This window comes from Podarcis tiliguerta (genome assembly GCF_965153285.1).
Source record: "Podarcis tiliguerta genome assembly, chromosome: 2".
NCBI classification, from domain to species: Eukaryota; Metazoa; Chordata; class Lepidosauria; order Squamata; family Lacertidae; genus Podarcis; species Podarcis tiliguerta.
This window is the reverse complement of record NC_139535.1, coordinates 5305594-5316156: the sequence shown is the minus strand read 5'-3', so window position 1 is coordinate 5316156 and position 10563 is coordinate 5305594. Positions and strand designations below refer to the sequence as shown.

The 10563-nt window shown below is 45.9% G+C and overlaps 1 long non-coding RNA gene across 1 annotated transcript; it reads left to right on the top strand.

Moving 5' to 3' along the window:
• Nucleotides 1-1591: 1591 nt before the first annotated feature.
• On the top strand, nucleotides 1592-8737 carry LOC310671017. Its single transcript, XR_014507672.1, has 4 exons — nucleotides 1592-1747; nucleotides 5346-5433; nucleotides 6804-6920; nucleotides 8596-8737. It is a non-coding gene; the product is annotated as an uncharacterized lncRNA (long non-coding RNA).
• The last annotated feature ends 1826 nt before the right edge of the window (nucleotides 8738-10563 follow it).

Sequence of the window (10563 nt, the reverse complement as noted above, 5' to 3'; positions counted from 1 at the left end):
CTTAACCTCCTCTTCTCCAGGCTAAACATGCCCAGCTCCCTTAGCCGTTCCTCATAAGGCATCGTTTCCAGGCCTTTGACCATTTTGGTTGCCCTCATCTGGACACGTTCCAGTTTGTCAGTGTCCTTCTTGAACTGTGGTGCCCAGAACTGGACACAGTACTCCAGGTGAGGTCTGACCAGAGCAGAAGACAGTGGCACTATTACTTCCCTTGATCTAGATGTTATACTCCTATTGATGCAGCCCAGAATTGCATTGGCTTTTTTAGCTGCCGCGTCACACTGTTGGCTCATGTCAAGTTTGTGGTCAACCAAGACTCCTAGATCCTTTTCACATGTACTGCTCTCAAGCCAGGTGTCACCCATCTTGTATTTGTGCCTCTCATTTTTTTTGCCCAAGTGCAATACTTTACATTTCTCCCTGTTAAAATTCATCTTGTTTGTTTTTGCCCAGAAGAGGCGAGGGGCTTCCTCCAAGACCTTTCTGGAGGGAAAGGTGAATTTTGATGGACGATCTGAAGGGGGAAAGATGGGATCACACACACAAGCAATCCGGGAGGCTGTTTCAATGTCTATGAAGTCCTCTGTGTGGTCCTCGCCCTGTTGGGGGAACTGAGCAGCTCTGCTCCTCCCAGAATAAAATACCCTGCGGCTGTCAGCTTGTAACGGGGGGGTTGACAGAGGCACCCATTGTGGAAGTGCCAAAGGAACCCCCATGTTTAGCCACACAACGACCCTGTGAGGCAGACTTCGCTGAGAGGTGGAGGCAACTGGCTCCCGATTTCTATAGGACACAGCTTCACATGGTGTTTGGGCCACCTAGCCTCTCCAGATGTTTCAGCCATCAACACCTGGAGGACATCCACAGGTTTTCCACCCCCTGGCCTAGCCCACATTAGCTGGGACGGACGAGGAGTTGGGGTCCAAGGCAGTGGCGTAGCGTGGGGGGTGCAGGGGGGGCCGGCCGCACCGGGCGCAACATCGGGGGGGGGGCGCGCTCGCACTCGCAGCTCTCTGCCCCTACCTGGCTCACTCACACTCTCTCACTGCAGTGCTGGCTGTGCGAATCCGATCCGAGCCGCCGGGTCGCCGCCCACTGTGGAGGGGAGGGTGCCAGGCGTGCGGTGCGGTGCGGAGAGAGAGCGAGGGACTATCTGGGGGAGGGACAGTGCAGCGGGGGGGGGCAAATTACTTGCCTTGCCCCTGGTGCTGACAACCCACGCTACGCCACTGGTCCAAGGCTTCTCACGGAGGGCACGAGGTTGGCAAAGGCTGGAGCGTGCTGCTGCTGCAGCAGCTGCTAACCAGATTCTCAGGTAAAAGATCTTGCTCCACGACCCGTGATCAGTTAAGGGGTCACCAGTCCACGAATGCTTCTGAGTCGTAATGCATTTGTCGAAACCGGTCTGTAGAAAATGTAACTTGAAAAAAGAGACATTGCACATACTTTTGTAAACCAATAAATCTGTAATAATATATATGTTAAACATACGGTATAGCTTTGGGGGGGGGGTGGAACGCCCCCTGGTGTTCAAAGGCTCATGAATCGTTTATTTGTTCTTGCATGATTTCCTGGAATTAGCTTTTTTTTAAAAAGGGGTGGGAAGAATATTATCTCTGTTCCCGTTCCCTCCCTCTCGTGCTCCAAAACCCAGCAATAGAAAAATCAACCGAGAGAGGAGAGCGAAGCAGCTGCAGGTAGCTGCTTTCTCAGCAAGCTCACCCTTATTCTGCAGTGCTTAGATAAGGTAAGAATGGAGCAGCTTTGAAAACTGGAGGGTGGAAGGGTTGGAGAGAGTCAGGCAGCCCCTCTGCTGCTACAGAAGATGTTGAGGAGACACAGTGGTCCGTTAGCTCAGTTTCCCAGGCTTTCCGGCTTTTCCACCTGGAGATGATGATGATGATGATGATGATAATAATAATAATAATAATAATAATAATTTTTATTTATACCCTGCCCTCCCCAGCCAAGGCTGGGTTCAGGGCAGCTAACAACCAATAATAAAAACAAGTTGAATGAATACAACTTAAAAACAAGATTAAAATACAACTTTAAAACATTAAAATGCAGCCTCATCACAGGAGGAGAAAGGAAAAAAGAAAGAGGCGGAGGGAATCAAATTGACTCCAAGCCAAAGGCCAGGACTACCATCATCCATTTCTGAGGCAGAGGAGGATTAAGAGATGGTGAAAGAGGATTCTCCCAGCTTGGCTCAGATGATTCTTCCCATTTCTCAGTTTCGTGGCTGCCTGATCCCTTGCCTGAGAAAGAGATGAGTTTCACACAATGTCCCGTCCCCCACATTCCTCTTTATTTTTATTTTTTTGCAATTGTTCTTATTGATTTTCATATTATATATTTATACATTCTTCTTCTTCTTATTATTATTATTATACATTCTTACAGTACAGTGGTACCTCAGGTTTAGAACTTAATTCGTTCCGGAGGTCCGCTCTTAACCTGAAACTGTTCTTAACCTGAAGCACCACTTTAGCTAATGGGGCCTCCCGCTGCCGCCGCACAATTTCTGTTCTCTTCCTGAAGCCAAGTTCTTAACCTGAGGTACTATTTCTGGGTTAGCGGAGTCTGTAACCTGAAGCGTATGTAACCTGAAGTGTATGTAACCTGAGGTACTGCTGTATTAGTAATCTAAAACTCTCAGGATTACCACTTCCCTCTAACGCTCTTCTGGTTTTCTTGTTTCCACACTAGAATATTTACACACTGATGTATATCAGCATACTGTTCATATCTATACATTGTTCTTTCTACAACCTCATATTTAATGCTCCATCATTTATATGTTGCATGCAGTGAATGTTTTAGTCGGTTTGATTCCATTTGTGAATCACTTCCCATGTAATATCTCCACGCAATTTCTGTCTAGAGAGATGGAAATGCTTCCTTTAAAAGAAATAGGAGAGAGATTGTGGGACTCTGAACAGCAACGGCAGACACTGAGGTGCGAAATGTTGACGCAGATCTGTTTTCAGGGAGTTTCCTGCTGTTGGAGCCACCAAAGGCCGGCTCTCAAAAAGATCTAGATCTACCCTTGTTGCTGGAGGATTACTTACTTTTGTCTGCTTAGTATTCTTGTAGAACTACACCCCCCCCATAAAACCCCTATCTAGCATTCCCTCCAAATCATTGACAGTACAGTGGTACCTTGGGATGCGAACGGGATCCGTTCCGGAGCCCCGTTCGCATCCTGAATAGAACGTAAGATGCGACAGTGTGTGTGCGTGGGTTGCGTTTTGCCACTCCCGCGCATGTGCATGACGTAATTCTGAGCGTCTGTGCATGCGCGAACGTCGAAACCCGGAAGTAACGCGCTTTGTTACTTCCGGGTTGCAGCAGAGCGCAACCCGAAAGCACTCAACCTGAAGCACATTCAACCTGAGGTATGACTGTATAATTGTTTAGTTTATAGATGCATACCTTGACTTTCAGTTATCTCCAGAATGGATTATTACAGATCATTTATTTCATTCCATTTCTGAATTGTTTCCTGTTTAATGTCTGGGAGTGATTCAACAATAAAAGCAACTCCAAGCATACAGTGATACCTCTGGTTATGAACTTAATTCATTCCGGAGGTCCATTCTCAACCTGAAACTGTTCTTAACCTAAGGTACCACTTTAGCTAATGGGGCCTCACGCTGCCGCCACGCCACCGCCACACGATTTCTGTTCTCATCCTGGGGCAAAGTACTTAACCCGAGATACTACTTCCGGGTTAGCAGAGTCTGTAACCCGAAGTGTTTGTAACCCGAGGTGTTTGTAACTCGAGGTACCACTGTACAATAAAAAAATCCTATATAATCCAAAATAATACTGTACAAACAAGAAAGAAAAAAAAGGAAAACAAAATAAAAAACAAGTCAAAAAAGCATACATCTACAAATAAAACCATACCATCATTCTAATCTAATCAATGATTGTAATTTTTGTTATGATTTTGCATTGAAAATAAAATAATTTTTAAAAAAATCCTATATAAAATAATTTAAAATCCAATACAGATATGAACTAGTAATCAATCAAGAGTGGAATACAAAGCAACTAAGGCATCATCATCATCATCATCATCATCATCATCATAAGCCCGTTCTCATGTTGCCACCCTCCAGACCTCTCGTGCAGGAGGCACACAAAGAAGGGCCTCAGAAGATGATCTCAGGGTCCGGGTAGATTCATATGGAAATAAATCTCCTACAAATGTATACATTGGTACCTTGGTTCTCAAACTTAATCTGTTCCAGAAGCCTGTTCCAAAACTAAAGCGTTCCAAAACCAAGGCACACTTTCCCATAGAAAGTAATGCAAAAAGGATTAATCCATTTCAGACTTTTAAAAACAACCCCTAAAACTGTTGGGATACTGCCAGGGAGACAAAGTCCATCATGACTCCACGTCGTCTCCGGACGTCCATCGATCTCCCGTAGACACGCAGTATCAGCAATTAGCGACACGAGCTCCAGAAGTAGCTTGCCACAGTCCAGAGCTGTGCACGCTCTATCGGCAGATAATGCACAGAGCGAAAGATGCACTCAGGAGAGCATTATTTACAAGTTTATTCAGCGTTGATCAGAACAAAGAAAACATGACTGCCTGCTTCAGTGTCTCAGACACAGAGAGAGAGAAACAAAAGCAAAGACACAACAGAAACATCCTGTGAACAGGAAATACACAGGCTGTGACACAAACATCCTGCTCCCTTTTAAGGTGGAACGGAAATATCCTAACAAAAACAGCAATTTAACATGAATTTTATTATCTAACGAGACCATTGATCCATAAAATGAAAGCAATAATCAATGTACTACTGTACTATAAAATAAATAAGACTGTATTGTAGTTGATAAAAATTAAAATCATAAGAAAAATTACAAACATTGATTAGATTAGAATGATGATATGGTTTTATTTGTAGATGTATGCTTTTTTTTCTTACCTGCACTGGTGACGGTCATTGTTTAGATGGTGGGCTTTTATCCATTTCCGCAGTCACACAATCAATCAATCAATCAATCAGTAGCTGAACTGGGTTCCACACAGTCACAAAAACAAATTAACCGAAAAAAGCCTCAAAAACAAAAATGCAAAATAAATAGCAAAAACAAAAATGCCAACTTAATCTGTTCCAGAAGTTGGTTTGACTTCCGAAATGTTCAAAAACCAAGGCACAGCTTCTGATTGATGTAGGTGCCCCACAAACAATAGCCGACAGCTGCATCGGACGTTCAGCTTCTGAAAAACGTTCAAAAACCGAACACTTACTTCCGAGTTCAGTACCACTGGGCATGCTTCGTTTGTCATGAGCTAACCTGCAATGTTCTCTCCAGGGAGCAGCGAGGAGGTTACTAAATTTCTCAGGTGCTGACAAAATGAGTGACAAAGTGAAAATCGTGTTAGCTTCCGCTCAGGTTTTAGGTGAGTCCCTCAGAAGATGCTGCATGGACAATTCAGGCAGCTTCTGTTTTATTTTGTTATCTTCAAAACATTTCTATTGTAATGGGTTTGATGTGTTTAATTAAAACCTGTGTGTCAGGGGAAGCAAAATGGGTATTCTATTCTTTATTTTAATTTGTATTCCGCCCTATACCAGTAGATCTCAGGGCGGTTCACAATATATTAAAAAAACACACCACAAAACACGCAATAAAAAGAACAAAGACAATCCAATAACTCCCCCCCCCCAACACATTTAAAAGGGCACCCAATGCCTAAGCAGGTGTAAGAACTAATTAAGTTATATATACTTCCTGGGTTGTGACTTAGGGTTGTAATCCTAGGGAATCCACAAATAGACTCATTTCCTTGCGAGGTGACAGTCTTGAGGAGCATAAGAGTTTAGGAAGCCCAAAGCCTCATAATGGCCAGGAGTGAATAGAGGTGAAAAGACTAATCCACTTGCAGGGAATTTCCGTGGGGGTAAAAACCATTAGCAAAAGCAAAGGATCCAATGGGAAGGAAAGGAATCTCAACTAAATCATCCATGACAGATGGCCTCCCGATCTCTGCTTAAATACCACAACCTCCCAAGGGAGACCATTCTGCTGTCAAACAGCTATTACTGTCAGAAAGCTTTTCCGTATGGCTAGCTGGAATCTCCTTTCTTGTAACTCGAAGCTATGAGTTCCAGTCCTACCACCCCAGAGAAAACCCCAAGGTGTGGGGAAGCCTGCTTTTAGTAAAAGGTAAAGGGACCCCTAACCTTTAAGTATTAAGTCCAGTTGCGGACAACTGGGGTTGCAGCGCTCATTTCGCTTTACTGGCCAAGGGAGCCAGCATGACTGAGCCACTTCTGGTGAACCAGAGCAGCGCACGGAAACGCCGTTTACCTTCCCGCTGGAATAGTACCTATTTATCTACTTGCACTTTGACGTGCTTTCGAACTGCTAGGTTGACAGGAGCAGGGACCGAGCAACGGGAGCTCACCCCGTCACGGGGATTCGAACCGCCGACCTTCTGATTGGCAAGCCCTAGGCTCTGTGGTTTAGACCACAGCACCACCCACGTCCCTTCTGTTTTTAGTACTTAGTTTCTAAACCGTTTAGGGCTTTGTATGTGAGGACAAACACCTAGCAGTATCCCTGGAGCCCTGAAACACCTAGCAGTATCCCTGTCTCTGAAAGTACCGTCTGCTTTTTGAGACCACAGAAACCTACTGGATGCCATCAGCTTCGGGGGAGTTATTTTGCATGCCCCTCAGTCCCCATACCTTCAGCTTGTTAATGGGCCTGATGGGTCAGGGATATATTTAGTTGCAGTGCTGGGTGACCTGCACTTTCTCTTTGCAGGTTCCGCAATAAAGGGCCTCAGCATCGCAGTACCGGCAGCCGTTGTTCCGTATGTGTGCGCTGCCGTTGTGGTGATCACTATTGCCGGTATCGCTGAAAGGGTCATCAATAAATCAAGTAAGCCAAGCACCCATGTTTTCATCAGCCGAGGCTATCACAAAGATCCTGTCAGTGGTGTTTTTTAGGGATGGGACAGGCCTGGCAAAATTGACTTCTGCGTACGTTTTCATCCTGCCTCTCGACACCGAAGTTAACAGTGGCACTTTTAGGCCTGAGCTCCGGACTCTGCAACCCTAGACGCAAGGGGAAAGTTGACAACACAGTGGTTGGTGCACGTGTGTCGTGCCGGGAAAAGACTTGGTCTCGTTTACACATGCCAGAGCTGACACTGGGTGAGAAGGACAGGGCTTCACCTTCTTCTCCCGGTATGCCCCACGGAGAGCCTCAAGGTCCATAAATAACAACACCCTAGTGGTCCCAGGCCCTAAGGAAGTTAGATTAGCTTCAACCAGAGCCAGGGCCTTTTCAACACTGGCTCCGGCCTGGTGGAACGCTCTGCCTCATGAGACCAGGGCCCTGCAGGATCTGATTTCTTTCCGCAGGGCCTGTAAGACAGAGTTGTTCCACCTGGCCTTTGGCTTGGAGCCAATTTGATTCCCTCCCCCTCTTTCTTTTTCCTTTCTCCTCCTGTGATGAGGCTGCATTTTAATATTTTAATGTTTCAATATTTTAATGTTGTATTTTAATCTTGTTTTTAAGTTGTATTCATTCAACTTGTTTTTATTATTGCTTGTTAGCCGCCCTAAGCCCGGCCTTGGCTGGGGAGGGACGGGTAATAATATTACTATTATTACGGTAATTATTATTATTATTATTCTAAAACACCACCCAGCTTTGCTTCCTAGGTTATCAAAGTTAGGCTGTTGCTGCAGGTGAGAAAAGACTCGGCTGAAAGCCCCAGCTATCAGTGCAAATTAAAACCAGCTAAAATTTGGTATAGTTTATGTAAGCTAGAGGGCAAGAGACCCTGGTGACAGGTGAACACCAGTTCCTGAAAAACCACAGGAGGGGAGAATGCTCTTGTGCTCAGTTCCTGCTCGCTGGTTTCCCAGAAGAGGCCCCTGGTTGGCCGCTTGGAGAACAGGAACCTGGACTTGATGGGCCATTGTCCTGACCCAGCAAGCTCTTATGAGTTTATGTCACCACAACATCCCTTTTTTTCTTTAACTGTCCAGGGGTCTTTTACCTTTTAGAGGGACGTGGGATCAGAAGGTCAGTGGTTCGAATCCCCGCGACGGGGTGAGCTCTCGTTGCTCTGTCCCTGCTCCTGCCAACCTAGCAGTTCGAAAGCATGCCAGTGCAAGTAGATAAATAGGTACCACTCCGGAGGGAACATTTTTGTGCACTCTGGCTTCCATCACAGTGTTCTGCTGTGCCAGAAGTGGTTTAGTCCTGCTGGCCACGTGACCCGGAAAGCTGTCTGTGGGCAAAAGCCGGCTCCCTTGGCCTGAAAATGATGATGAGCGCCACAACCCCATAGTCTCCTTTGACTGGACTTAACCATCCAGGGGTCCTTTACCTTCTACCTTTACTACCCATGAAAACAATAGCAAGGACTCCATCTGTGCCCATTTTCATTTCCCCAGTTCCCTCCTTTATTCTGAGAAAAAGTTTGTTCCCGTGGATTCGTGGGTCCTGAAGAAGTTCCGAGGGGACTTCCTCTCCTAAAACCAGCTTCCTCTTCTAAAACCAGGACTTGATCTCTCCTTGTTTCTCTGCTGTTTCTTTGCAGATAATGCACGAGCATGAAAGAATGAAGCTGAACCCGAGCGAGTTGCTCCTTGTCACGTTGCGCTGCTTCCTACTGCCCAGTTGCCCCGGGTGTGTCTTTGCACAAGGAAACTAAGCACAAATCAATCATTTGGTTGGATGTATTCTGTGTGGCTCGCTTATTTTGCTTATGGAACCAATCAGTCGCAATCCAGGGACACACTTGGGCAATACCAGGCTCGGGATTTAATGATCCGAACAGCCCCCATCTCTTTTTCCCCAATGACAATATGTGTCCCTTGATTCGTTTCAAAATGTGTCACACCAGCCTTCTTGCATTCGGGGGGGGGCGGCCTTCCTGGCTGACCTCAGTCCCACAACCGAAGAGCCCATTTATATGACTGCTTTGATTATAGCGCAATAAATAAACTGCATATAAACCACACTTAAAGTTTGGTTTCTTCTCTGCAGGTGACATTAGAGAGGCAAGGAAGGAGTCCAGTTAAGGCTGAAGACATTTGTCTCCCACAGAAGAGTTATGTATGCTCAGCGCAAAAAGTGGGAGACTTCAGCTAGGGTTAAGTAAAAGCAAAGCTGCTGAATCTGTTCATTTATTTGGTCTTTTGCTGCAACGGGGTTCCTACTTCCAGCTGTCAAAGGAAGAGAGACTCTCAAACACGGTAGCATCTTTAAGGAGGCACAATTTTGTGGTTCAGCTCAGGTGCCAAAATGCCTTGGGCCAGTCCCGATTCCTTTGCATGGATTTTATTCACTGTCAACATTCAGCAGCCTTGCCGGCTCTTTGCAAAAGAGGCTTTTGATGGTGCAGCAGTGCCCTCTGCTGTCCAAAAGGGAAAGGGCAACTTCTTCGCTCTCACCTGATTTCCCAGAAAAGGCAGGGAGCGTTATATATAGTCGGCAAGGAAATCCCCGGAAAGGCCGGCCAACTGCCTCCTGAACCAGCAGCCAATAACTTTGTTTAATTGCTGGCAGCATTTCAGAGCCTGCTTCCGGCCACAAGGGACTCCCCAGAGAGCTAGCCAGTTTTACAGAAAATAAATTCTTACAATATTTGGAGTAGTTAAACCGCTTTCTAAAAAAATAAATAGCTGCAGCACAGGGCTGTCTGAGCTCCAACCCAAACACAGGGTTGTGGTGGCTGTTTTTAAATCTGCGGCATAAGATCAGATTGGTGCTGGGTGGGGAGAGCTCAAAGGCAGATGTGACACAAATGCAAACTCAGATAAGAAGCTTCATCTCAAGCCAGCTGGTAAAATAATAAGGAAGGGGGAGAAAGAGGCATTTGCTAAAGCCAGGAGACAAAGTCCAGCACCTATTATTATTATTATTATTCCGCGCCCATCTGGGTGGATTTCCCCAGCCACTCTGGGCAGCTTCCAGCACATATAAAAACATCATAAAATGTCAAACATTAAAAGCTTCCCGATACAGGGCTGCCTTCAGAGGTCTTCTAGAAGTTCTCTTCTGAAGCTCTGGGAAGATTTTCAGCTACAGTTCGGAGCCACAGTGTTGGAGGTCTCCCAGAGGGCATCTCTTCCAGCCTCCTGCTCGATGCAGGACATACAAAGCATGCTTGTTCTCTCCCACTCCGGAGGGTAGGACTTGAACCAATGGCTTCAAGCTACAAAAAATAAGATTACGACTAAACATCAGAAAAAGCTTTCTTGACAGTAAAAGCTCTTCGAACGGTCTCCCTCGGGAGGTGGCGGACTCTCCTTCCTAGGAGATTTTTAAGCAGAGGTTGGATGGCCATCTGTCACGGATGCTTCAGTTGAGATTCCTGCAATGCAGGGGGTTGGACTAGATGACCCTGGGGGTCCCTTTCCAACTCTACGGTGTTGTAAACAAAATCTGCCCTTTTTCCCTTATGGGGTATCCAAGGGCCTGTATAGAGTCCTTATGTGGGTTCCCTATCAGTAGGAGAAAATAACGGAGGCCAGAGAATATTGAGAAGCAAAGCAGCTAGTAA